At 41.1% G+C, this 24,670-nt stretch overlaps 1 protein-coding gene across 2 annotated transcripts in view; it reads right to left on the minus strand.

The window, feature by feature from the left end:
* Positions 1-5,509: 5,509 nt before the first annotated feature.
* The window catches only part of Pced1b (PC-esterase domain containing 1B), a 63,793-nt gene continuing 44,632 nt past the window's right edge, over positions 5,510-24,670 (minus strand). The window contains exons 2-3 of one of the 2 annotated variants that reach the window (XR_011707091.1): positions 20,902-21,198; positions 5,510-5,889 (exon numbers count right to left, since the gene is read on the minus strand). The gene's annotated coding sequence lies outside the window, so the exon portion shown is untranslated. Of the gene's footprint in view, positions 5,890-20,824; positions 21,199-24,670 lie in introns of those variants that run through there. The other variant, XR_011707090.1, reaches the window with a different exon arrangement.

The following is a 24,670-nucleotide window of genomic DNA, read 5'->3' on the forward strand; positions in this document are numbered from 1 at the left end:
TGGCATTAAGTGCTTGGATTAGAAAAGAAGAAATTTCCTCCAACTAAAAAAAAAAAAATCTGCAAGATGAAGACCTAGGAAAGTTCATGCTTTAATTCAGTCTGAGTCTGAACACCTGAGAACCCGGAGACAGTGAAGTCAATCCTAGCCCCAGAGCAAGAGAAGATAAAACGTCTCAGCTCAAGTAGTTAGGAAAAAAGGGAAGAATCTCTTCTTCCTCTGCCTTTTATCTATTCAGGCCCTCAACAGGTTAGATGATGCTGATCCAAATTGCACAGGGCATAGTCTACTGAGTCCACCAATTAAAGGGCCAATCACACATGGAAACACGCTCATAGATGCATCTAGAAACTGTGTTTAATATGGGTGCCCTCTGATTTTTGTATTCAAATTGATACAAAATTCAGTAGTCACAATGATCAAGTGGGTTTATTCCAATAGTGAAAAAACTGGTTCAGTATTCAAAAAATCAATGCAATTCACCATATTAACAATCTAAAGAAGAAAAATCATAATTGACAAAGAGCATTGGAAAAAAAATTAAATATTAATTCATGATTTAAAAAAATTAAGCAAACTAAGAATAGAAGGTAATTTCTAATAAAAGGCAATTTAGCCGTATAAAGCATCTACAAAAACCTACACAAATAGTAAGCTTGGTGGAAAAGGCTGAATTTTTTGACCCCTTAATATCAGAAATAAGGACAGTGATCCCTCCATTTCTTTAGGGGAGGGTTGGTTCCAGGATCCCCCCACAGATACAAAAATCCATGGATGCTTAAGGTCCTTATGTAAAATGATGTAATATTTGCATATGATCTACCCACATTCCCCTGTATATTTTAAATCATCTTTAGATTATGATTTCCAATAATAATACCCAATACAATGTGCAATGTGAATATTTGCTAGACTGTATTATTTAGGGAATAATGGCAAGGAAAAAGTCGGCATGTATTCGGTTCAAATGCAATTGATTTTCAAATATTCTCAATGCATGATTAGTTGCATCTGTAGGTGTGGACGGCTATGTATTCTTTAGGGGCGTATGTTTAGATGGAAAAGCTCTAAAACAGAGCAAGGAATTGATTATTATCCAAGCTCACTTCTAAGAAGAGATAGGGAGGAAATTATAATCAAAAAGGAGCAAATAAGACTGTCGGGTGTGTTGGCAATAGTTTATTTCTTGACCTAATCATGGTGCTTTAATGGGTATTCATGTCACAACAGTTAGGTTGTATACTGCATTTGTTCTATGTGCTTCCCTGTATTTGCATTATATTTCTCAATATAATGCTGAAGAAAAAATGATTAGGTTCTTTTTGTTATGGTACTAGAGATCAAACCCAGGGTCTTGCTTATGCTAGGCAGTGTTTGCAGTATAGGGGATGAAACCCAGAGCCTAGCACATCATAGGAAAGTACTCTACCACTGAGCTATGTCCTCAGGCAAAACCTTTTCAATGTTAGCTTTATTAGAAACAAAATTTAACAACTTGTTTCTCATAACTTCCTATATTTTTAATATTAATACCAAATATTAATAAACAGAAGTAATAAACTGCCCTCAAGAGCTTTTTAAAAAATATTTTTTCTTATTAGATACCAATGACAGTAGAGTATATTTTGATATATACATAACATGGAGTATGACTTATTCTAATTAGGACGCCATTCTTGAGGTTGTACGTGGTATGGAGTTTCACTGGTGTGTATTCATATGTGAACATAGGAAAGTTATGTTCAATCCATTCTACCGTCTTTCCAATTTCCATCCCTCCTCCCTTCCCTTTATTCCCTTTTGTCTAATTTAATGAACTTCTATTCTTCCCTCCACCCTTTGTTGTATGTTAGCATCTGGATATCGGAAAAAAAATATCTGGCCTTTGGTTTTTTGGAATTGGCTTATTTCACTTAGCATGAGAGTCTCCAGCTCCATCCATATATGCGCAAATGCCATAATTGCATTCTCCTTTATGGCTGAGTAATATTCCATTGTGTGTATATATTTTTTAATATTATATATATATATATATATATATATATATATATATATATATATATATATATATTACATTTTCTTTATCCATTGATCTGTTGAAGGGCACCTGGGTTGATCCTATAGATTAGCTATTGTGAATTGAGCTGCTATAAACATTGATATGGTTGTGTCAAGGAGTTTTTGTTTTAGTCAAACTAAGATCATGGTTTAGCTACTTGGCATGAAAGTGTACTCTTGGATAACTCCTGAGTCTTGTTTTTCTCATCTGTGTGGTGAGGCACAAGCTAGCAAATGGTCCTTCTTGTTAATCAGCTTTCTGTCACTATAACAAAGTATCTGAGGTAATTATAAAGAGAAAAGGGTTATTTTGGCTCTCAGTTTTGGAGGCTCAGACCAACAGACCAAATTGCTTTTGGGCATGTGACAAGGTAGCACATTGTGGCAGAAGCACATGGTGGAGCAAAACTGCTTGCATCATGAGCCAGGGAGCACAGGAGAAAGAGGAATGGGCCATGGTCCCACAATTCCTTCAACGACATCCCCCCTATAACCCCCCAAGGACCTCCTGTGAAGCATCACCTCCAGAATATCACCCCACCTCCTAACAGTGCCAACTGGGAACCATGCCTTTAACACATGGGCCTTTGGGGACACTCAACATCCAAACCCTGGAGTGAGCTCTGGGTGGGGCCCATTCCACATTTACAGTCATAGGAACATCGGTCAGTGATCTCCTTAGTCTGTTTTCAGCTTCAATCAAAACTCTGCCTGATTGAAAAACAATATAAGAAATTGGCCTTAATTACCTGAAAGCTTTTTACATAAGTTCCTTAGAAGGTTATTTATAGCAGAGCCATTTAATATCATTAAGGTAATTTCATGTGCATTAAAAAAAAAAAAACTTTTTAAAAACTCTAGTGAAGGCTTAAAATGACTTTCCTAATTTTTTAGATTTCACTTGCTTAAAATATTGTTTAAAATTAAACTTTGAAAAAAAGCATGGATAGCAAATTAAGACAACAAATGGGCCAAGGACCTGAACAGACACTTCTCAGAGGAGGACATACAATCAATCAACAAATACACGAAAAAATGCTCACCATCTCTAGCAATCAGATAAATGCAAATTAAAATTACTCTAAGATACCATCTCACTACAGTAAGATTGGCAGCCATTATGAAGACAAACAACAAGTGTTGGCGAGGATGCAGGGGAAAAGGTACGCTCATACATTGCTGGTGGGACTGCAAATTGGTGCAGCCAATTTGGAAAGCAGTAAGGAGATTCCTTGGAAAGCTGGGAATGGAACCACCCTTTGACCCAGCTATTCCCCTTCTTGGACTATACCCAAAAGACCTAAAAAGAGCATAATACAGGGACACAGCCACATCAATGCTTATAGCAGCACAATTCACAATAGCTAGACTGTGGAACCAACCTAGATGTCCTTCAATGGATGAATGGATAAAAAAAAATGTGGCATTTATACACAATGGAATATTACTCAGCACTAAAAATTAACAAGATCATTTGCAGGGAAATGTATGGCATTAGAGCATATTATGTAAGTGAAGTTAGCCAATCCCTAAAAAACAGAGGCCGATTGTCTTCTCTGATATAAGGGGGAGACTCACAATGGGATAGGGAAGAGACCCTCATCGTTATACAGATTACATATATGATGATGTGAGGGGAAAAAAAAAAAGAAGTGTGTCACATTAGATTGGGTAGAGAGAAGTGATGGGAGGGGAGGGGAAGGGGAGAAGGGAAGGACAGCAGAATAAAATAGACACTAGCATTGCTGTATGTATATACGTGACTGCATGACCAATGTGATTCTGCAACCTGTACACTCAGAATAATGAGAAATTATACCCCATTTGATTCAAATTGTACTGTCATGTGTAACTAATTAAAACAAATTAAAAAAAATAAAAGACTGGTAAAAAATCCTAAATCAATCCGAATTTTTATCAGTACTACGTAGAAAATACAAAACTATGTAGGCAGCCTTCAGCAAAAGTGCTTGTAATAAAACTCTCTTTTTACAGAGTTAGAAAAAAATGACTCAAAACTTGAAATGTTATTAAGAACATTTATTCACTCCAAAATTTAAACAGTTTTTACCTTAAGGGTGACTTGAGAATTGTCTAAAATATATAGTACAGTAGCCTATCTATGTGTTTTTTTAACACATGCTCAAGTTTAAATTGGTATGTAGTAAAATCTAGAATCCCCTTCTTTGTGATCCCTTTTTATCTTTTTTTATGCTTAGAAAATATTTCTCCATATATAACTCATCATATAAGTAATCTAATTTATTTACTTAATAAATACAGAGCATCTACCATGTGCAGACATTGTTTCAGGTATATGTCAGAAAATAGGACAGATAAAATTTCCTGCCCTTATTTTTCGAGGACAAAGACAAAAAGTGTGGTAAGTGTGTGATATATGTTAGAAGGTAATAAGGCCACAGGAAAAAACTAGTGCCGGCTTGTAGAGATCACTAGTGCCAGGACAGGGTCTAGCTGGTGGGGATTGTTGCAATCATGAAGAAAATGGTCAGAGTAGACCTCATTTGAGGAAACCACATTTGAGGAAGATGATTTAAAGGAGATAATGGAGTAAACCACATAAATATTTGGAAGGAAAATATTATAAGCAAAGAGAACCATGAGTACAAAGTCTCTGAGGCCTGAGAGCTCTTGGAATGTTCAAGGAAGAGCTTGGAGAGCTCTCTGGCATGACCAGAGAGCAAAGTAGACACGGGGGAAGTGGCCAGAGATGTGGTTACAGAAGTAAACGTGGCCTTGTCTGATGTGGTGAGGACTCTGGCATTTACTCTGAGCAAGATGAGGGCCACTGGATTGTTGGTGATCTCACCTGGGTTTGGACAGGATCACTCTGAAAGCTGTTCTGTCGAAAAAGAAAAAAAAAAAAAATCATAGGAAAACCAGGGTAGAATGACCTGTTAAAAGGTATTGCAATCATCTAGGTGAGGTATGAGGGTGGGGACCACTGTGGAACATGGAGGTGGAAGGAAGTGATCAGATTTGGGACATATGCCAAAGTCGAGACCACAGGATTTTCTGATGGAAAGATGGAGCTGTCATTGAAGGGTTATGAAAAATAATATTCCTATAAGACAGTCCCCAGGAGAAACACGGAAAGACAGTGTGGCTCAGGGGAAGAGAGGGAAATTAGCCAAACATTAAACTTCTCCCAGTAAATCTTTTCCCAGTAACAATGGCCCCGAGGGAAAAAGCAAACTTTCATCCCTTCCTGGGTTCATCCCCAGCATCTCCTCCAAAAGCAAACTTCACCCCTTCCCAACCACAATGGGTCCTGATGGGAGGAGGCGGATACTGAAACTCTGGGCCCTGGGCTTTCACCCTTTCCCATGGCTGAAGAGTCCTGGAAGGAGAAAAGCAAGGTAACAATGGGTCCCAGAGGAAGGGACATTGTCAGATCAGGCGGGGCAGGCAGCGACCAAAGGAGGCAGACTTAAAAGGGCCGCTGGACAGGCTTTATTGAGATATCACTCCTGGGCGGAACTCGATCAGACCCACAGAGGGGACAGAGGAAGGGTCTGAGGAGAAACCGCGTGGCAGCTCAACCAGACTGGACTTTTATGGGGCTTACAGCAGGAAGGGATGGGCTTGGGACAGGAAAAGGTGTTTCTAGGGTCCCTTGCCCCCTTGGAGTTGGTCAGGGGAGTTGGCTGAACTCCAGGATTGGCCAGGGGGTCCTGCTGATTGACAGGCGTTAGTCAGGAGATCTGGCTGATTGACAGGCGTTTCCGGCGGCATCTGATTGATGTACTTTTCCGGAGGGGGCTGCTTTGTTCTAAGTCGCCACTAAGTCACCACCAAGTCGCCACCGACCTAACAGACATAAGCAAGTGAACCCTGAGCTCTGAGCTTTTTCCAGTGATAATGAGTTTTGCATTTTTTACAACTTCTTTCCTGACTACCCAAATCAACACATCCTGCCTCAGTCTCCAATGATTAATTCACCTTCATGGTAACCTATAAAACCCAGACTCCTTGAGGAACCTGCGGGCCATTTCTGTACCCAGAAAATGAGTCCTTCTGTGCCTGATTGATTGATTGACTCTGCTGTGGAATAGAGGAGAGCTTGCTGATCTGTTTGGGGTCTGCTTCCATCCCAGTTATTTGTATTTTCATTATAAGGCTGAAACCATATGGGTTATTTTTGCTTACAGTCATTAATCGAGATGAAGAAGAATAAGGGCAGAGGAGAGATGGATAAGATTACTTCAGCTTGTGATAACTGAATGATAATGTTGAATAGTGCATTGGGTTGAAAAGTGTCCTCCCTAAATTTACGTCTACCTGGAACCTCAGGAAATAGGGTCTTTAGAGATGTAGTCAAGTAAATTAAGATGAAGTCATAATGAATTAGATTAATTAGAAATCTTTATTAGAACCATGGGAGGACACTGAGAGACCTAGGGGAGAGTGCCCGGTAAGGATGGAGGCAGAGACAGGAATGATATCTCTACAAATCAAATAACACCAAGGATTGATAGCCAGAACCCAGGGAAAAGTGTGGAAGGACTTCTCCCTTAGACTCTCTAGAAGGAACCAACCCAGCTGACCCCTTGACTTTGACTCTTAGATTTCTGAACTGTGATGGAACAAACTTCTGTTTTAAGCCACCCCATCAGGAGTAGTTTGTTATGGCAGCCCTGGGAACCAACATAAGAGTTTAGAATAAAGTTCTGGACTAGAGATATCCATTTGTAAGTTGGAAACTTATAGGTAGTATTTAAAGCCATGGACTTAAAATTCAATAAATTTAATAAATTTGGAGGAAGGAAAATAGGGAAGAGGAAAGAACCAAGAACCAAGCTCTAGGCCCTCGCAACATTAAGAGTTTGGGAAGATGAGGAGAGTCACCCGTGAGGTAAGAAGAAAAGCTCAATGAGGTGTCCTGGAAGTCAGATGAAGAAAGTCTTTCAGATTGAGAGTAATCAAGCAAGAGGAAAAATCAGAAGTCAGCACTGAATTGGTTGATATGATGATCATTTGGAGAAGTTGACAAAGAGAGTTTTGTTGGAGTGCTGGAGAGAAAGCCTGATCGGTGGGGGGACTTAGGGGTGGATGTGAGAAAAAGGAATTTTAAACAGGGTCTGTTGCAAAACAACATAATTTTGCTTTAAAAAGGAGCAGTTAAAATAGGATTTCCGGATAATTAATAGAATCAAGAGAAGGTGACTCTGAAATGGAAAAAAAAAAAAAATCACAGAATGTTTACAAAGGAGTATGAGGAGATAGGTGAAAATCTGCCCTTCAGGAGACTCAGGGACTAGGTGATGTCCTGTATGGAGAGGGATGGGATTGAGGCTGTGCTGTCCAGCAAGGGAGTGGGAGCTGCATGTGGGTAGAGAGCCCAGAGTGAAATATACTACAAGTGAAAAGTACACTTCAGATTTCTGAGATTCAGGGTGAGGAAAAGAATGTAAAATATCTTAATAGTTTTGTTGATTATGTAGAGAAAGCTAATGATCAGCTCCACCCATTTGAGATCTTGAACAGGATCTTCCGCTGGGACAAGAAACCAAATCAACATAAGATCAATTAAATAATTTTATTAATTTTACATGTCACTAGGGACCCTCACAAGAGAGTAAAGAAAGATCCAAAGAAATGGCCAATGCAAGATGCTTTTACTTTTTAGACAAAGAACAATACATTTGTGAATAAATAATAAGAAAAAAATGATTTCTGGGAAATCAGTAGGAGATATGGGGGGAGGGGGACAATGGGGAACAGCTATTGGAAGATAAAGGTTCCTCTGTTACTGAACCAAGCCTTTTTAGCCTAATGCTCCAGTGTGCCAATCACTGAAAGAAGTTTTGCAAAAGAGAAAGTTTATTTGTGAGGAAGCAAAGCATGGGGGTGGGAGACCCAAGTTTCAAATCTGCTTTTCCAAGAATAGAGTTTAGGAGTTTTTATGGGATAAAGAAGCAGGGTGATTTAAGGCAAGGGGAAAGATTACTAGAGGTGAAATAATTAGTCATCTGTACAAGTATAGTGTCTTCACAGCTCTACATAGGATCTATGTTCACAAAATTAACCGCCTTAGCATTGCTGTGAGGGTAGAATTTTTCTGGCATCCTAATGTCAAAAGATCCCCCATCCCAAACCTTTGGAGGCCCAAATGAAGAGCTGATGGTTTTGATGAAAGCGGCCTTCAAGTCCTTGAAAAGTAACCTAGGCAACCGTTATCGTAATCCACATGCCAGAGGTGTTCTGTACAGCAAAACTAGTAAGAGACTAGTGACATATAGCACAGCTGTGTGACCTTCAGAATTGGTTATCTTTAAAGCCAACTAAAAGCATGAAACTAAGGGGGAGCCCAGAAGTTCAGAGTCGGAGAAGGAAAACTTTCAAGGGATCAGTAGTCTAAATGAGAACAGGCCAGCTGTGTTGGCTGGCTGACAGTTATCCAGGGTAGAATTCTGGCCTCTGGTGGAGTCTTGGAAACTTAAGTCTTATCCTTTTGATGGCCCTCAGGTCCTTGGGAGATACTTCTGAGTTGTAAAAATGAATGTTTACAATTGTAAGCCCTTCTTTTAGTAAAAGCACAGCAGATGGTTGTGGCCCATTGAGCAAAGGCTTGGTTTTAACTCTAGTGAATTTATTCACGTCCACTATTCCCAGTTCCTGGTGACAAGGACTCTGCCCTCACCCTGGCACCTTCATGGGCTGCTCCATGTAGGAAAAGGTGGATCAGGCAGCATTTATAGAAGGGGTGGTGCAGATCTGAAGATTTCTCACTTAGGGAGGAAGCAAGATTATCCATAGAATTCAATTAGTTTGTGTAGAATTAATTTGTTGTAGAGGATAAGGTAAGGATCTAAATAGATTTCTCCCCCGCCAATGATTAGCCAACCATTTGTCCCGGAATCATATACTGAGTAAGGGTTCCTTCCCATTGATGTGTGATGCCTTCAATTTCATGAAACAAATTCTCTGATTCTGGGCTGCCTTCTCCATTGGTGTGCTCAGGCTCACACCTGTCCCTCATTGAGTTCATTCTTGTAGCCATGTAGGACACCCTGGATGTTAGGGCCATCCCTACCTTTGCCTCTCTTTCAAGATACTCTCATGTTTCCTCTATTGTTGATTCTAAGTGAAATTTTAAGATATTTAGGTCCCAAAAATTGTAGGTCAGGGATTTTTCCTGCAGGAGGAGAATGTCATCTCTACTCTGTCTTTACTATCTCTTTGGCTCTTCAGGATCTGGGCATATTTTTCTATTTATTGAATCATTTCTCTCTCTGTGTAACTTAATAAGGTTCCTCGTGTAAGTGCCACATATCTCTTCTTCTTTCCTGGGGTTTTGATTTGAGGCTTTCATTGGTACTCCTAATATAATCCATTTTTCCCCATTCTAGTTTCTAGTTGGGAAAGCTCTGGATTTTTTTTTTTTTTAATAGGAACCTGGTACTTGCTCTCTATCACTTGTCAAATATCTACTGTGTCCCAGGCCATGTGCAAGGGCTAACCTTTACAGCAACCCTGAGGAAACTGAAATTTGTTTGTTATTTTCATAATTTTTCAATTAAGTTACCTAATATTTTCTCTGATTGCATTTCCAGTGTATGCACAAAATGATAATGTCTCTGCCTTTTCAATAATTACAGTTTTATTTCCTTCTTTTGCCTTTTTTTTTTTTTAAGGCAAAACTGAACTTCAGTTAAGCCTGATTTAATGACTCAGGCATATCCAGAGGGAGATTAGCTATCTGCCCTTTGCTGCAATGCCAACAAATTACATTAAGCCCTTTTGCCCCTAATTGAACCTGTTAATACTTTCTGTTATTTTCCTAGGTATCACTTGTGTTTACTAGCTCCCAGCTACTTTACCTCATCTATTCTGCAGTTTCTAATCTAATAAATAATACACTGTTCAGGAGGCATAATTCTGGGCTGCTTTCCATGAGCAAAAATATGTAGTTGGAGAGGTCCATTGGAAAGTGTTGTTTAAGGCAGCTGTTTTGAGTTCAAAAACATTCTCCTGCTCACACCACATAGTTGGGGCTGCCAAAAGCCTGTCTTATGGACAAGGGGATGCTCCTGTACTAAGTTCAATTAAAAAGTCACCAGTATGGGAGTTGGAAGACATGGATTCCTATTTCTACTATGAATTTGCAATAATTGTTATTTCTGCCTTCAAATAAATGGAATACTATGAGAATATTAATATCCATTTTTATAAATATTATGTCACAGTTTTGCAAAGTTTTTCCCATGCATTATTTCATTTGTTCCTTCTAATAACCTTTGAACTGATAGGGCCAGGGGGTATCATTCCTATTTTACACATAGAAAGAACTGAAGCCAAGGAGACTAGTTTGTGCAGATTCAGGTTTGAAGTTGAACCTGAGCTATAAGCGTGGTCTCGTATTTTCTACTGTTCTTTCCTCTGCACTGTCCTCTCTTTATACTTTAAAAGTCATCAAAGTCTACTTGGGAGGCTGAGGCAAGAGGATCAAGTGTTTAAGGCCAATCTGGAGTCTAGGCAAAACAGTAAGACCCTGTCTCAAAAAAGAAAGAAAGAAAGAAAAATCCATCAAAGCAAATTCCCCCTAGATATTTTTACCTAGCTGGCAAATACACTGTCATGGCAAAACCACCAACCAGACCTGGTTATGAAATACAATTACAAAAATGTTATGGTAAGAAATCAATGCCTGGGGTAGGGGTAGGTTCTCTCCTTTCTCTCAGCCTTTCTCCAGGAAGCCTAATTAACCCTGGGTCCCTACCTTTTGGATTGTAAATAACTGACCTAGGAGTCTGACTACTCCCTTTTGAAATGTAGCAGATACCTGTGAAAAGAGCCCTTTCCTCTTATCTGTTTCTCTGAGCATGCTCTATGTGACCAACCTTGCACAAGGCCTTCAGCCACCTAGATGAGACATTTTTAAAAAAAAGAGGAAAAAGGCCCAATGATAGGATGGAAATATTGTGAGAAATCATGGATCAGGGCTCCAAATTTGGAGTATTTGTTTTCCTCTGGGCTCGCCAGCGTAAAATAAAGTTTGGAGTTTTCTCTGAGTGCTGTTGCTGCTTCTTGACCAGTCTGTTTTCCAAAACAATACCACTGATAGATTTTGTTAGGCTTGTAGGAGAACGTGCAGAACATTCTCTCCCATCCTCCACCTTCAGCACCCAAAAGGTCTCTCCTAGTTTCTAGCGCAGATCCTCCTAAGGTCAAAGTAGTTTTTATTCCCAGACCCTTGGGTCTGATTCTTTTGAAGAGCATGTGTGAGGAGTGTAGGGCCAATTACAAAGTTAGAGGGCACAGTTCCCAATGCTGCCCTCACTTCTGACGCCAGCTGCAAGTACAGAGGGCTCCCTAAACCACCTCTGGCTTGGTATTATCTAGGAAGAGTTACAGAACATCCCGAAAGCTGTTATGGTCACAGTTAGGGTTTATTGTGGAGGAAAGGATGCAGATTAAGAGCAGTCAAAGGGTTGGGCGGGTGGTACACACCTGTAATCCCAGTGACTGGGGAGAGGCTGAGACAGGAGAATTCCAAGTTCAAAGCCAGCCTCAGCAAAAGCGAGGTACTAAGCAACTCAGTGAGACCCTGTCTCTAAATAAAATACAAAATAGGTCTGGAGATATGGCTCAGTGGTCAAGTGCCCCTGAGTTCAATCCCCAGTACCCCACTTCCTCCCTAAAAAATAAATCAGTCAAAGGTAGAGACACATGGGGCAGAGTCCAGGTAGTTTTCAAATGCAGAGCTTCAGTTGTCTTTTCTTGGTAGAGTCAGGACACCTTGTGATATTTATGTCTGGCATTGATGTTGGACAATATGCACAGAGTATTGCTAATCAAGGAAATTCACTTAAGACTCAGTGGTTAGTTTACATTGGTGTTCCATTACATAGGCATGATCTCAGTCTCGAGGCCACGGACACTGGAGACTCAAAATCTCTGCCCAAATTCACACGGTTGGTTTTTCTGGGGAGGACAGCCCCAATCCAAAGGCTCTATGGAAGTGGTCAGTTCCAACCCTGAATTTTGTTGACTATCCACTGTGAACAATGAGCCCCCAGGCAAAGAAAGACACTAAAGAAAGATTATTCACCAGAAGCCGAGGATAAAGGCCAGACCTCTTTTGCAGAAGGTTAATTCTTCACTACACAGTGTAGCTGACGTTTCTTTGTTTCGTGTGTAGCTAGGAGGAGAGCTCAGGGGCTATACTCAGGGGCTTGGACTTCTGGAAGAGAGCGTTCTCCTTGGCTGTGCCTGAAAAGCCCTGCTCTTCAGTTCTCCCAGGGAAAATGGAACTTACTCGCGGTGGGGAAACAGCTCTTGGCCAATCAGTAACCCAAACAGTGTACTCCAGGAGGCCTTGAGTCTTTAATCAGCAACAGGAATCACGCTGCGGAAATTGCCCTTAATGTGTCATCCAAATTTCATGCAGGCCCAAATGTTTCATTTAAATGTAAAACAAAGATAACAGAGTGTATTTGAGTGAAATATGCCTCTCTTCCAATCATGCTGCTCTTACCATAGTATTGAAAATTCATACCCTGCTGAGAAGTCACCCTACATCACCCCCTCCAGCCAGCAAAATTCCCGTCAGAGAAAGTCAGCCGGTTGTGAAGGCTTCTTTAGTACGCCTCAGAAACCAAGCAGGAACCCACTCATGGCAGGCACTGGCCCAGCGCTGAGCAGAATGCAGAGGCAAATCAGCAATGTGTCCCATTCCCAGGACTGTGGTAGTCTAGAAAGTCAGGGGAAAGACACAGGTAAAGGAAATGAGCAGTCTCTCCCTCAGAGTCTGGGTGCAGCCCAATGCCTTGTCCTTTCCATACCGAGAAGCCTTTTTTTGTGACTTAGTCCTAGAACACTCATTTGCCTTGGAAATCAGGCCTCCATCTTCATCAGGTAGATATCTCTCAAATAGTGAGAAACAACCCTTTTGTTAACCAGGGTTAGCTGTTTCAGACAGGATACCTGCCTAGCCAGGCTTGCCCACATCCAGGACTCAACAACTGCTGTAGGAAACAGGATGCAGGATGGAACCAGACAAAACTGGTTTCAACCATAGGGGATGCCAGAAGGACCTGCTATGCGCTTGCTGACTACACACTGTCCATTGTAATACACTGTCCTGGTAAATCTTGGCCCCAACTGTCTTCCACCTGGACTGTAATCCAATGACATAAGGACAGAAGGAAGGTGGTACCCCATCCTGGGATGGACCCCCTCCACTCCCTGGAAAAAGCCACTAAGAATCCTCCAGTCATTAACTGAAGTTCTCCCCTCTTCTCTTTTACCCTTAAAAGAAACCCTATCCTTGGGACTGGTGTTGTGGCTCGGTGGTAAAAAGCGCTTGCCTGGCATGTGTGGGGCACTGGGTTCAATTCTCAGCACTGCATATAAATAAGTGAATAAAATAAAGTTCCATCAACAACTTAAAAAAAAAAGAAACCCCATCCTTTGTTCAGACTGAAAGCTCATTTGTAAGTCTTTCCCCCTGGCTTTTCTTTATTCTCTGACCAAGAGTAAACCTTCATTTACTGTTCAATCACCTCTTGGTTTTGTGATTGTTTACATGATTCCAAGAGGGAAAAAGAACCAAGTTTGGGGTCAGAAATTGGTAATGCTCATGGACATTCCACCCCAATAGTCCAACGTGGACCCTTCTGCTCTCTGGAATGCATTTCCACCAGATATCAGGTTTTCTCAGCCATTGCTTCCCACTGGACCTCTCGAGATATCAGCAGTGTCTTTGTAAATGGCTAAGTGTAGAATACAACAAGACTGGGGTTTGAAGTGTGTTCTGGAGATTTTTCTGTAAGCTTGGGGAGTTGTGAGAGAGGGTGGAGTTCATGCTCCCAGAAAAAAACAAGATGACGCACTGAGCAGTTAGCAAAGATGCTCTTGTCTCTGCCATCTTAATGGATGATAAAATTTGGTTCAAGAGTACAGAGTGAATGACTTTATTTATTCAATTCCTCATTGAAATTTTCATATTAGATTATTTCTTTAAATGAGTATATATTTTTATTTTTCTTGCAATATAACATGTGATTAAGGCAGGAGTGAAGATAGGGCAATGGGGAGCTACTACATGAAGAACAAGATATTTAGAAGCCCTTCTTAGTCAATACACAAGTCTTGTGTAGTCAATTAACTCTGCCTCAATTTTTTGATCTTAAAAAAAAAAAAAAAAAAAAGACAGGCAATAGGGTTGGGGTTGTAGTTTTGCAGTAGAGAGCTTGCCTAGCTGGGCTTGCTCCTCAGTACAACATAAAAGTAAATAAATAAAGGTGTTGTGTCCATCTACAACTAAAAATATTTTTAAAAAAGAAAAAAATAATCACAATTTTAAAAATAATTAAAAAAAAAAAAAAAGACAGGCAATAGGTCAAGCCACTTCCTCCTTCCTCACATTAGCTGTACTTTCTGCCAGAGAACAATTTTCTAATAGCATAATTTCCATTTGGGTCAGTATTTGTTTCTTGATGGCTGACAACACATTTCTTTTCCAGGGCCTCAGTCTAGCTCTCAAGACTGAACTTACCTATCCTCTCATCATAATAAACTGAACTGGTTCTACCACCAATCTCATTTCTCTCTACACCTCAGCAGAATGAATTCTTATCTATGTCAGTGTCCTCCCATGGAAGAGCACCAGGAATATCCCCTACATGTTGAGTTTATTACTCACAGTGAAAGAACACACATCTTAGGGAACCATGGGCTGTCTCAGTGGGAAGGTATTAGAAAAGACTTATAGGACTTGAGCTTCTGTTTGCTGATTTGGCAGAGAGTTCAAGGAAGCAGGGTTTTGCCCTGGAGTGGATGCTGTCAGGAAGCTGGGGTAATTCCATGACCACTACCTTAATAAATGCAATTTACAGGGAGGCCAGACTAGAAGGAGGCTAAAGCTGCACTTGGTAAAGAAGAAGCTGTCATTCGTATTAGCTGGGAGAGAGGCTGTGCGGTATTTTGTGGCTCCTGCCAGGCTCATGCTTTGTTCTCTGTTCAGACAGGATTGCCAAGTGGTCTTGTTTGCTCCATCATGACAACAGAGTGGCCTTATCTGTTGTCAATGGCCTGTGAAATTGTTTTCCTTTAGCAGAGAACACCAAAGCTTAGCCACTGGTTCTAGCTCAGCTCAGACAACATCAAGGCCAACTAATAGTACCAGCTCTGGATGTCAGGACTGCTTTTTTCCCTTCTCAGCACAGAAAGTCCCTTACTGTCTTCTGAGCATAAGGCTTTTGGCTAGTCCTCAAAGATGGAGCTGGCTGAAGCAAGTGAGGCAAACAGGGCACAAACTTTAGGAAGAACTCATCCTTGGGTGCCAGCCCTGTCTCTACATGACACCTAGAATTTTGTACTTTAAGCTCCTCGGTTACCTCACCTCTAACCTACTCTGCAAAATCTTTATGTGCAGTCTCTGTCCTTCCTTCTTCCTCTTCTCCCCTGAAATCCTACCCAACTGCCTTCCCCAAGACCAGGGAGAGCTTTCCCTTCTTTAACCCAAAACACTCTCATGGCTACCACCTTGTGGTACATATAGTCCTTAAGGATTTGCGAATTGCTTCATGGGAATTTGTTTGGTTTCTCCAATTGCACTATAGATCTCAGCCTGGCTGGTTCTTTCTCATCATTCATGTCTGGGTTTAAATGTGTCCCTCAGAGAGAACTTCCCAGCCCAGACAAACTAAAATATACCCATGCCTAGTCATTCTCTCTTTTACCTTGTTTTATTTTCTTGATTTACTCATCACCATCTGAACAAGTTTTCTTTATTAGTTTGTATGTTATTTTCTGTCTTCACCAGTACCTCAGTGTTAGCTCTGTGACACAGGTAAGCATCTGTCTAATTCGGTCCTGTGTCTTCAGGGCTTTGCTGTATTTGTGTTTACAATAGCCAGTATGCATTTGCTGCAATTGAATGAGATGTGCTAAGATATATAGCCAGTTCACTCTGTGCGAGTGTTGGTGGCAGTTAGGGATGTTGGAAGCGAATGGCAGAATCCTGGCCTTCACATACAGTGTATAATCCAAGTTTCAGCATGTTCCATGTGTATTTTTTAGTTAGGTTGGGCTTCATCAGTCTGTTCTCAGGAATTAGAATTAAGAAGCACAGAGAGAATGAGACACTTTGTAGTGAGTGTGGTTGAACATATGCAAAAAAAAAAAAAAAAGAAGGCTTGAAGTAAAGGGGGACCATGAGGAACCCTGAACAAGTTGAAATAGAAAGGAAATAGCAGCCAAGGGAGGAGGGATGATAAAAGAGCATATGTAAGCAAAGCCAAAGCAAAACAAAAAACAACCTAAAGGGTAGGAAAGCCAGCTGAAGGCACAAGAGAACCAGAGATGTGCAGGGAAGCAAACTCACAGAGAGTAAATAAATGGGTTATATTAATGGTGGTGGCCTTCCCCAAGACCCAGAAACTCCAGCCCCTGTGGTCCCAGAATTAGATGACTTGGCATCTAATCCACCTTCTCATTCCAATCTCCTTGAGCCTGACTCAGATACTGCTCCTACCTTTCTGGTTGTTCTGCTTTTGCTGAGCTCCCTGAGACTTGGCTCATCTCTAGAGGGATAGATAGACTGGAGTCTCCCTCCCCATACACACACAGTACTGGGGATTGAACCCTAGGCCTTGCACATGCTGGGCAAGCGCTCCATCACTCAGCTACCTCTCCAGCCTGACCCGAGTCTTGTACTTAAAAATCAGGAAAGCTTGTCATTCAGGTGTCCCTCACTCCAAAAGGTAGAATGGAAACAGTCTTCTGTGTGGGCTGTCTCAAGTTTCAATCCAGGATCTGCTAAAGGTGAGCTCTGAGACTTTGGGCAAGGTGAGACCTGAGACTGGCCCTTTCTATCTTTAGTGCCTGGGGCTCAGGATTGCTGTGAGAGTCAAAAAAGGTTTATGTAAGCAACTGGCATGGAGCCTGACACAGACTTAACACTCAGTCTGGTCTGGTTCCTCTTCCCTTCCTTCCCTCTGGATACTTCCTGTCTTGCATAATAAAGTCTACCCACTTGACCACAGCTCTAGCAGCAGCAGCAGCAGCTACAATTCAGGCTATCTACTTCCTATCTCACAAGGTTCTGTCTTCATTTAATTGTTTTGTGCTCACACATTTAAAGTGAAAGTTAATCTGATGAAAGCTATAAGCACAGATTTGGGGCCTGAGTTTGAGCCCATCTCACTTGATATCCTCCAAAAGTTAATTGGAAAAAAAATGATAAAAAGCTCTACAATGCAATCTATTGTGGAAGGTAGAGTGGGGGTAAGGAGTTCATCTTTTCTTTCATCTGGTCTGCCATCAACAAAGAATTATTTAGCCAAGATCATGTGTAAAGCTATTAAAAAGACAGTGCATAATTTTACACATGATGAAAATGAGATGTACACGTGATTAAATCACAATAAGTTTATTTCACGTTTCACCTTTTTAGGATTTGCAAATGTGTACCAGATATTTGAACAATGTAATAAACATTGTAAAGACAATGTTTAATTCTCTACCTGGGTCTTAACTAGGATTAACAAGTGTCTCCTGAATACTGTTGTAGCATCTTCCTCCTAGAAAGGGATTATAAAATACTGGTGGATGGATGAATCAACAGCTCTTCCAGATGCTTCAGGAATTAGCAAACATCTGTAAATCTTGCTGTACGGCCATGTAGAAAAATATGTGGTGGTATTGTAATTATGGCAATGTCAAGTTAACTTAAAATTGTACTTTTTTCCCCCTTGCCACATTCCCACCCCTCTTTATTTTTTATTGTGGAGATAGAGTCTAAGTTGCCCAAGTTGGCCTTGAACTTGCCATCCTCCTGCTTCCTGAGTGGCTGGGATTAGAGACATACATCATAGTACCCAACTAAAATTATAAGCTTAAGAGTCATCTCTTTAAACAAGCAAGCCTACAGACTATATTTTTTTAAAACACTTATACTTTAGTTTTAGGTAGACACAATATCTTTATTTTATTTTTTTAATGTGGTGCTGAGGTTCAAACCCAATGCCTCATGCATGCTAGGTGAGCACTCTGCCACTGAGCCACAACCCCAGCCTGAGAGTATAACTTTTTCAAAAAGAATAGTATAAATCTTTCTGGAGATGCTCACTATAAATTCTTTACTTTCTAATCATCTCAGGCAAGTGGCTTTCTTTATCCTTCTGACTCCCTCAAAATGAAACAAATAAGAAGACATAGGTCAGAAAATTCAGTATCCTCTACAAGTATAATTTAATTGGGCAATGCAAAGATATTGGCATTCTACAAGCTCTTTTGGTTATTTTCTAGACATATAAATAAGTTTAAAGTAAGTATTTCTCCAGCTTAAAGATCTACCTTAGAATAATAAAAACCATAGTATCAATACCTCTCCAAGAACAATGAGATAAGGGAATAAATGTTACGAAAAACCAGTTAGAAAATTCATAAGTAATTCACTCTTCCTACCACATTACAAATATTCCCCCAAAATATATATGCTCAGGAGTCAGTATAAATCCCAATTTGAGTAAAAAATAAATACCTTTTGCAAGAAGATCTCTATGAATCTCAGTTAAGCAATGGAAAGTTAGACAGGTTAAAGATCTGGAAACTAAAATTAGATTTATATACATTGGAAGCACTTTTCACCTGTCACATAATATACAAAATACGTTCTGTGCCATTGTCTAGAAAGTTGGGTAAAGACTGTTTAAATCAGAAAAAAAAAGTTTAATTTAAAAAATCAAATGACAGTACTGGGGATGAGGCTCAGTGTAGAGTACTTGCTTAGTATTTGTGACATCCTGGGGCTGATTCCTTAACCCCACAAAAAGAGAGAAATGGGGGTGGAGAGAGAAGACAGACTTGCTTTTCCTGTGAAAACCATTCATCTGAGAAGTTCTGCAGCAAGGAGCCATCCAAGACAGCTCACCTGGGTGAAATCAGATTGTTGGTACTCCACCAGATGCTCATTGAGAAAAAGATGAAGTGAGAGTAGGAGAACAGGTCAGGGCATGTAATTACCAGCTCCCAACTTGACATTTAGTTATTAGGTAAGCACTGTAAGACATGATAATGGACAAAAAGGGACAGAGTGAAGAGGCAGAATCGAAACTGTCAAAATTGTTCAAGAAAGAGAAGGACTAGAATACTGCCTTTAGGATCTACATCATGAATCAGGTGTCAGTGTAATGTGCATGTAATGAAATCCAGTTACCTATGATTTAAATTACTTGAGGTGAGGATCAAGCCACACCATTTTCTACAATTTCACTTCATTTTAAGACACGTTTTTCTTCCGTCATTATTACCATCATCAAACATGGAAGAAACCGTGTGTGCTTCATAAGAGGTAGGGTTAAGGGCTGGGGTTATAGCTCAGCGGCAGAGTGCTGCCTTGCACATGTGAGGCACTGGGTTCGATCCTCAGCACCACATGAAAATAAATAAAGATATTTAAAAAAAAAGAGGACCTGCCAGCACTGCGATGCTCTTCCCCTGGCACTTCTGCTCTTTTTGATGATCCATCCTGTCCTGCCATAGGTTTGGAATGCTTCTGGGATTCCATCCTGCCTGAAGGGTTTCCAGAGGGCAGAGGGCAGAGCCCAGGCCTCACCTTCTTCCTCCCACTTTTCTCGGAGCCTGTCATATTCTTTCAACAGATTTAGTAAGAAATGCAGTCAATCAAACAGCTCAGCCATGCAGGTTGTCCTCTCATTCTTAGGGATCCTCACTCTTCCTTTCCGCGTCTCAGGCCATGACAACGCCATCTTTTCTTTTCATCAAGAAGCTGTACAATGAACCTTACAGATTTTTCCTCTCCCCAGACAAGTCATCTTGAGTTTCCCCAGAAGTCCCTTTGTTTTCTTAGAATTCTCTTCTTGTGTTTCTTTGGGTAGCCTTAAGCATAGTGGTGTGCCTGTGCCTGTTCCATGGATGATCTGTGGGACCCACCTCTCTTGCCCTTGACGCTCCTTTGGGCTCAGCAAGAGTCTACACAGACACAGTCATTGTGCAGGGACAGGTATACTGGCTGGCATGATGGAGAACTCTGAAAAGCGAGCCTTTGTTTTTATCACACAAGATTAATCTGCCGGATTATAATATTACCATTTTTTAAACAGCTCATCAAGGAGAAAAGCAGAATGATGTAAATAATATTGCGTGGCACTTTAGAATTGCAAAGCACATACACAACACTCCTGATTATTATCTCCAGAAAACCAGAGCTCAGAAAACAGTCCTCTCTCTCTACATGGGAATATAAAATAGCCACTTTCCCTCCTCAGAGAGGCCATAGTCACCCCTTCTGCTCATTTCTCTCAGCCTGGGTTGTCACTAATTAACTAATTATTCAATGGTTTGTTAATTTATTCATTCAGTACCTGCTCCCAAACTCCACTGCTCATTCCAAGAGGATTTCAGGTAGAATGCTATCATTTGTGTGGAAAAACAAAGTGACAGTCTTGTTACCCAGCATCTTCTTTGCTAGTCCTTTGTTCCCAAGCTGGGCCCCTGCTCCTTATATATCTGGGCCAAGAGGCAAGGCCGGCTCTGCAGAGACAGCCCCTGCCTTTCTCTTCTGGGTGACTTTGAAGTGTATGGCCAGAGTAGGTCCTGGAGGCCCCCACCCTCCAGCTTCCCTCTTTAGATCTGTGGCTTTTAGTTATTTCCTTTGAGCTTACAACCCATGTATGTAAACATCTGATAACAAAAGTTCAAGCTGCTTCTCAGTGGCCTTTTCTAGAAACATGAGTTTAAAGTGAATCTAAAACATGGCAAGACGTGACACAGGTTGAGCCCTTGGGACTCTGTTTATAGAAACTGAAACCAATCAATGGAAACTTGCCCACAGTTTCCCACGGAGCGCACCCTGTTCTGGTGGTGTACATGGGGTGGTCTTCCATTGGCCCCATGCAATCATCGTGAGTTCCAAATTCCTCCTGCCTGAGATGGAACTGTTCCACACAAGTGTTTCCGTTCCCCTGTCTGCTTCAGCAAAATGCCCTTCTTTTTCTCAGAGCTGACTGGAAGAATCTGAAGAGAGAAAATGTCTGGGTTGGTGAACGAGATTGTCTCCCACTTCTGAATGGACGCGCTCTTTGCCGTGTGTCGGGGACGATGGGGAGATTCTTTACCATCCTGTCACGCTCAGCTGTTGTTTACTTTCTGTGAATCGAATGTTGACAATTATAGTTCGAGGGTTTTTTTTAACAGCATATGCTGAACATGATAAAATATTTAGAGCAACTTGCTTTGGACTTACAATTATGCTACATTCTTTCAGCCCATTTATGACTAAATTAGAACATTTAGTAATGTTTGGTGACAACTCCCACACTTTGTAAGCACCAAGGGGAAAAAAATACAATTTATTTAATTGGTTTTCATTTGGAAGGGAAATAATCCTGTTTCAAACATCATAGTATAAGAAAAGACACCGTATATTCCCCACATAAATACGCAGATGCTCATACATTTGGGAAATTAACATATATACTCTACAAGGGAACTTACAAAGGCTATTTCTCTTTTACGTCTCAACCATTCCTTTCACCCAGGTTTTTGTGTTTGTTTTTTTTTTTTTTTTTTTTCCAGAGTCACTACCAGTCATCTCCTCTTCCCCTCACATGTTCCTTGCAGAAGCCTTGATATACAGATATGAAGATAGGAAACTACAGTTGGCTTCCAGGCCACAGATGTCATGGGTACTTAAGGAGTGCCTGCACTGGGCTCTGGATTCTGAGAGGAGCCTAATGCGTTTCTTTCTGCAAAGAGCTTGTGACCTAAAGGCAGAGACAAAGAAAGAAAAGCAGAGTTCTCATTCTACAGAGAAGGGAGACTAGTTAGGGGACACCTGACTAGCCAGGACAGGACAAGGAGGAGAAGCAGGGCAGCCTGGGCAGGTGATTCAGGAAAGTGGGAGGGAGGCACTTCATTCAGTGGCACATGGGTTCAAAGGCCTGCAGGCAGGAGAACGTGCCCCTAGGTCAGTGCCCAGTTGGCTGTAGGAAACAGGGAAGAGTGGTGAGCAGAAGAAGGATTCTGATTGAAAACTAAGGTGAAGCACAGATGGTGGGGGGCTTTGCACATGACCTGTACCCTGAAAGCCGTGGGGAGCCCAGGAAGACCTCTGCAGACTGCACAACAGGGAGCCGACCCAGCACCAAGGCAGAGCATTGCAGAGCGAGAGGGCCGACTGGAGTACACACTCGGGTAGAATCAAATATGTCTTAAGTGAAGATAACTTTATTTTAAGAAAGCACAGGCAGAAAAACGGGAGGGGGAAAAAAAAAAGCCTCCTCCCTTTGAATGCCACCTTGCTATGGCTGAACTCCAGTACTACCTTGAGGGGGACAAGGTCTACTCTAACCATAGGTGACCATTCAGCACTCACTGTAAACAGCTCTGGGGCCAACGCACTTCACATTGCAGGGGATCAGAAATCTGCCACTTGAGCATCAGGGCTATTTTTGATCTGAAGACAATTGATAATCATCAGATGCAGGAAGAATTCTCTACTCTTCCCTAAGCTGTCTAAAGCAGGGTATAAACTTCCCTCTGTGAAGGTATTTCCCTTCTGCCAGGAAAGGAAGAGCAACTCTTCACCGAAAACTGAGTGTCAATACCATGATGAGTTTGCATAAACAAACCTAACTAAAATAACCCTTATCTTCTTTTAGTTCTCCCTAATTTTCCAGTTTATCTTATTTTCCCATGATTTATCTTTCTATGTAGCCCAAACCTGCTTTCCTTTGTTTAAAATGGCATATAAGCCTCTGAGTTTAACCACATCCTTGAGTTACACTCCTTTTCTGTGAATGCTTCTTTGTATTAGCATTCAGAAAAATGACCTTTTTCTCCTATTCATCTGTGTTTTGTTAATTTGTAGACATCCAGGAAGTAAACTAGTTTTTCCTCCTCAAAAACATATCTTATTAAGTCCTCATCCCTTTTAGTGAGGAAGTTACTACTATTATCCCATATTTTAGATACAGAAACCGAAGACATTAAGGAGCTAGTCCAAGGTCAAGCAGCTAACAGTGGCAGATCTGGGACTTGGACCATACTGCCTGAACACCTCACAACTCTGCTATAATTTCAACATGTTGGAAAAATAGTGTGACAGAGCCAGCAGACATGGATTGGGAAGCCAAGAAATCCATATTCTAATCTTGGCACTGTTGCTGTCAGTGACAATATTAACCATGCAAATATTTGTTCTGTTCTTTATAGTTTGGATAATTAGGTCGTTGAAGGAGATTTGATATGACCTTGGAGTAATCATAACCTATGGCATCACAATGTTTTTTTTTTCCTAATTAGCACAGAGCTTTTAAATTCCCACCATGTCCCAAGCCCTATTTTAATTTGAAGATTGTAATCTTTAATTTTTTTAGATCTACTTTGAACAAGCAATGATTAGCACTCTTTAGTGAATCCATAAACAAATCATCAGATACTTAAATTCTGTTGGTTCTAAGAAATGAAACAGAAAAAAGTTCTTTCAGTTCTCTTACATGCAAAACAAACACCTATGCAGACCGGATGGGTGATACAGGAAACACATTTGACTTAGATACCAACCAATTTAACTAAGTGGTCAATGGCTGTAATTTGAAAGTGGAAAGGGAGGCAGAAAAGCTCCTAGAGATTATGTTATTTTGAGCAGGTGCATACTCTTTTTGTTAGTGGGGTAAATTGACAGTCTCAGGCTTGAGGAAGCTGGAAGTACCAAGCTGGCCACATAAATACTGTTTACCCAATTCCAAATTCCAAGTTTCAAATGGTTACCCAGGAAACTCCAAGAAGAGTTCCTGTTGATAGAGAGGGTGAGCAGGAACTGGAATCTCCTAGACTGTTGCACAGATCTTTTGTTGAAGGAATTCAGAGATTGGGTGGGAGGAGAGGTGATGGAAGAGAGCCGGTAGGATAGAGACTGAGCTGAGATGGGAGGGAGGATGGAGCAAGACTCGGAAGCTACTGCAAGAGCAAAGTTTGAAGGAATGACAAAGAAACACTTTAAAACATTGAGCGTGTAGAATGTGACATAAATTCCTCTTTATCTACAAAAGCATAACAACACTTTTCCCTGTTGAAGGTTGCTGCCAACTGGTCCATTTGCTCTCAGATCCATTGCCCGTCTCTCCTCCTGTGTCTCATTGTTGCAAGCTGATTCCCAGGAAATTGAGAGGTCCCAGTGGGGCCTGGAGATGGAGAGGGAAGGAGAAGCCCTCCTGCCCTTTTCCTCTGCCTTGGAAGACATATTTGGCAGCAGCTGCAATTCCTCTATGGCTCCAGCTCTTGCCCAAATAGACCTCTGTGGTGACAGTGTCTGTTTATCAAGGGGCCACCAGCTCAAAATAACACCAGCTCAAAATGCACCTGCTCAAAATAATACCAGCTCTTTCTTCCATCCCTCCAGCCCCAAAGGTGGGCCATAGCTTCCCAGTTGCTAATCTTGGGGCTGTCTCATCTACCCTGGTTACTCTTTCAGCTCCTTTAATATCTTTGCAACCAATTCCTTCTGGTTACTATCATCTGTTTAATAACCTTGGGTGGATTTTGTTTTCCTGGTGGAAACCTGATGGATAGCGGCTCCTTTCCTCTTCTCTCTACCCCTTTCCTCCCCCTCCCCTCT

Source organism: Marmota flaviventris, chromosome 3 (genome assembly GCF_047511675.1).
Source record: "Marmota flaviventris isolate mMarFla1 chromosome 3, mMarFla1.hap1, whole genome shotgun sequence".
Lineage (NCBI taxonomy): Eukaryota > Metazoa > Chordata > Mammalia > Rodentia > Sciuridae > Marmota > Marmota flaviventris.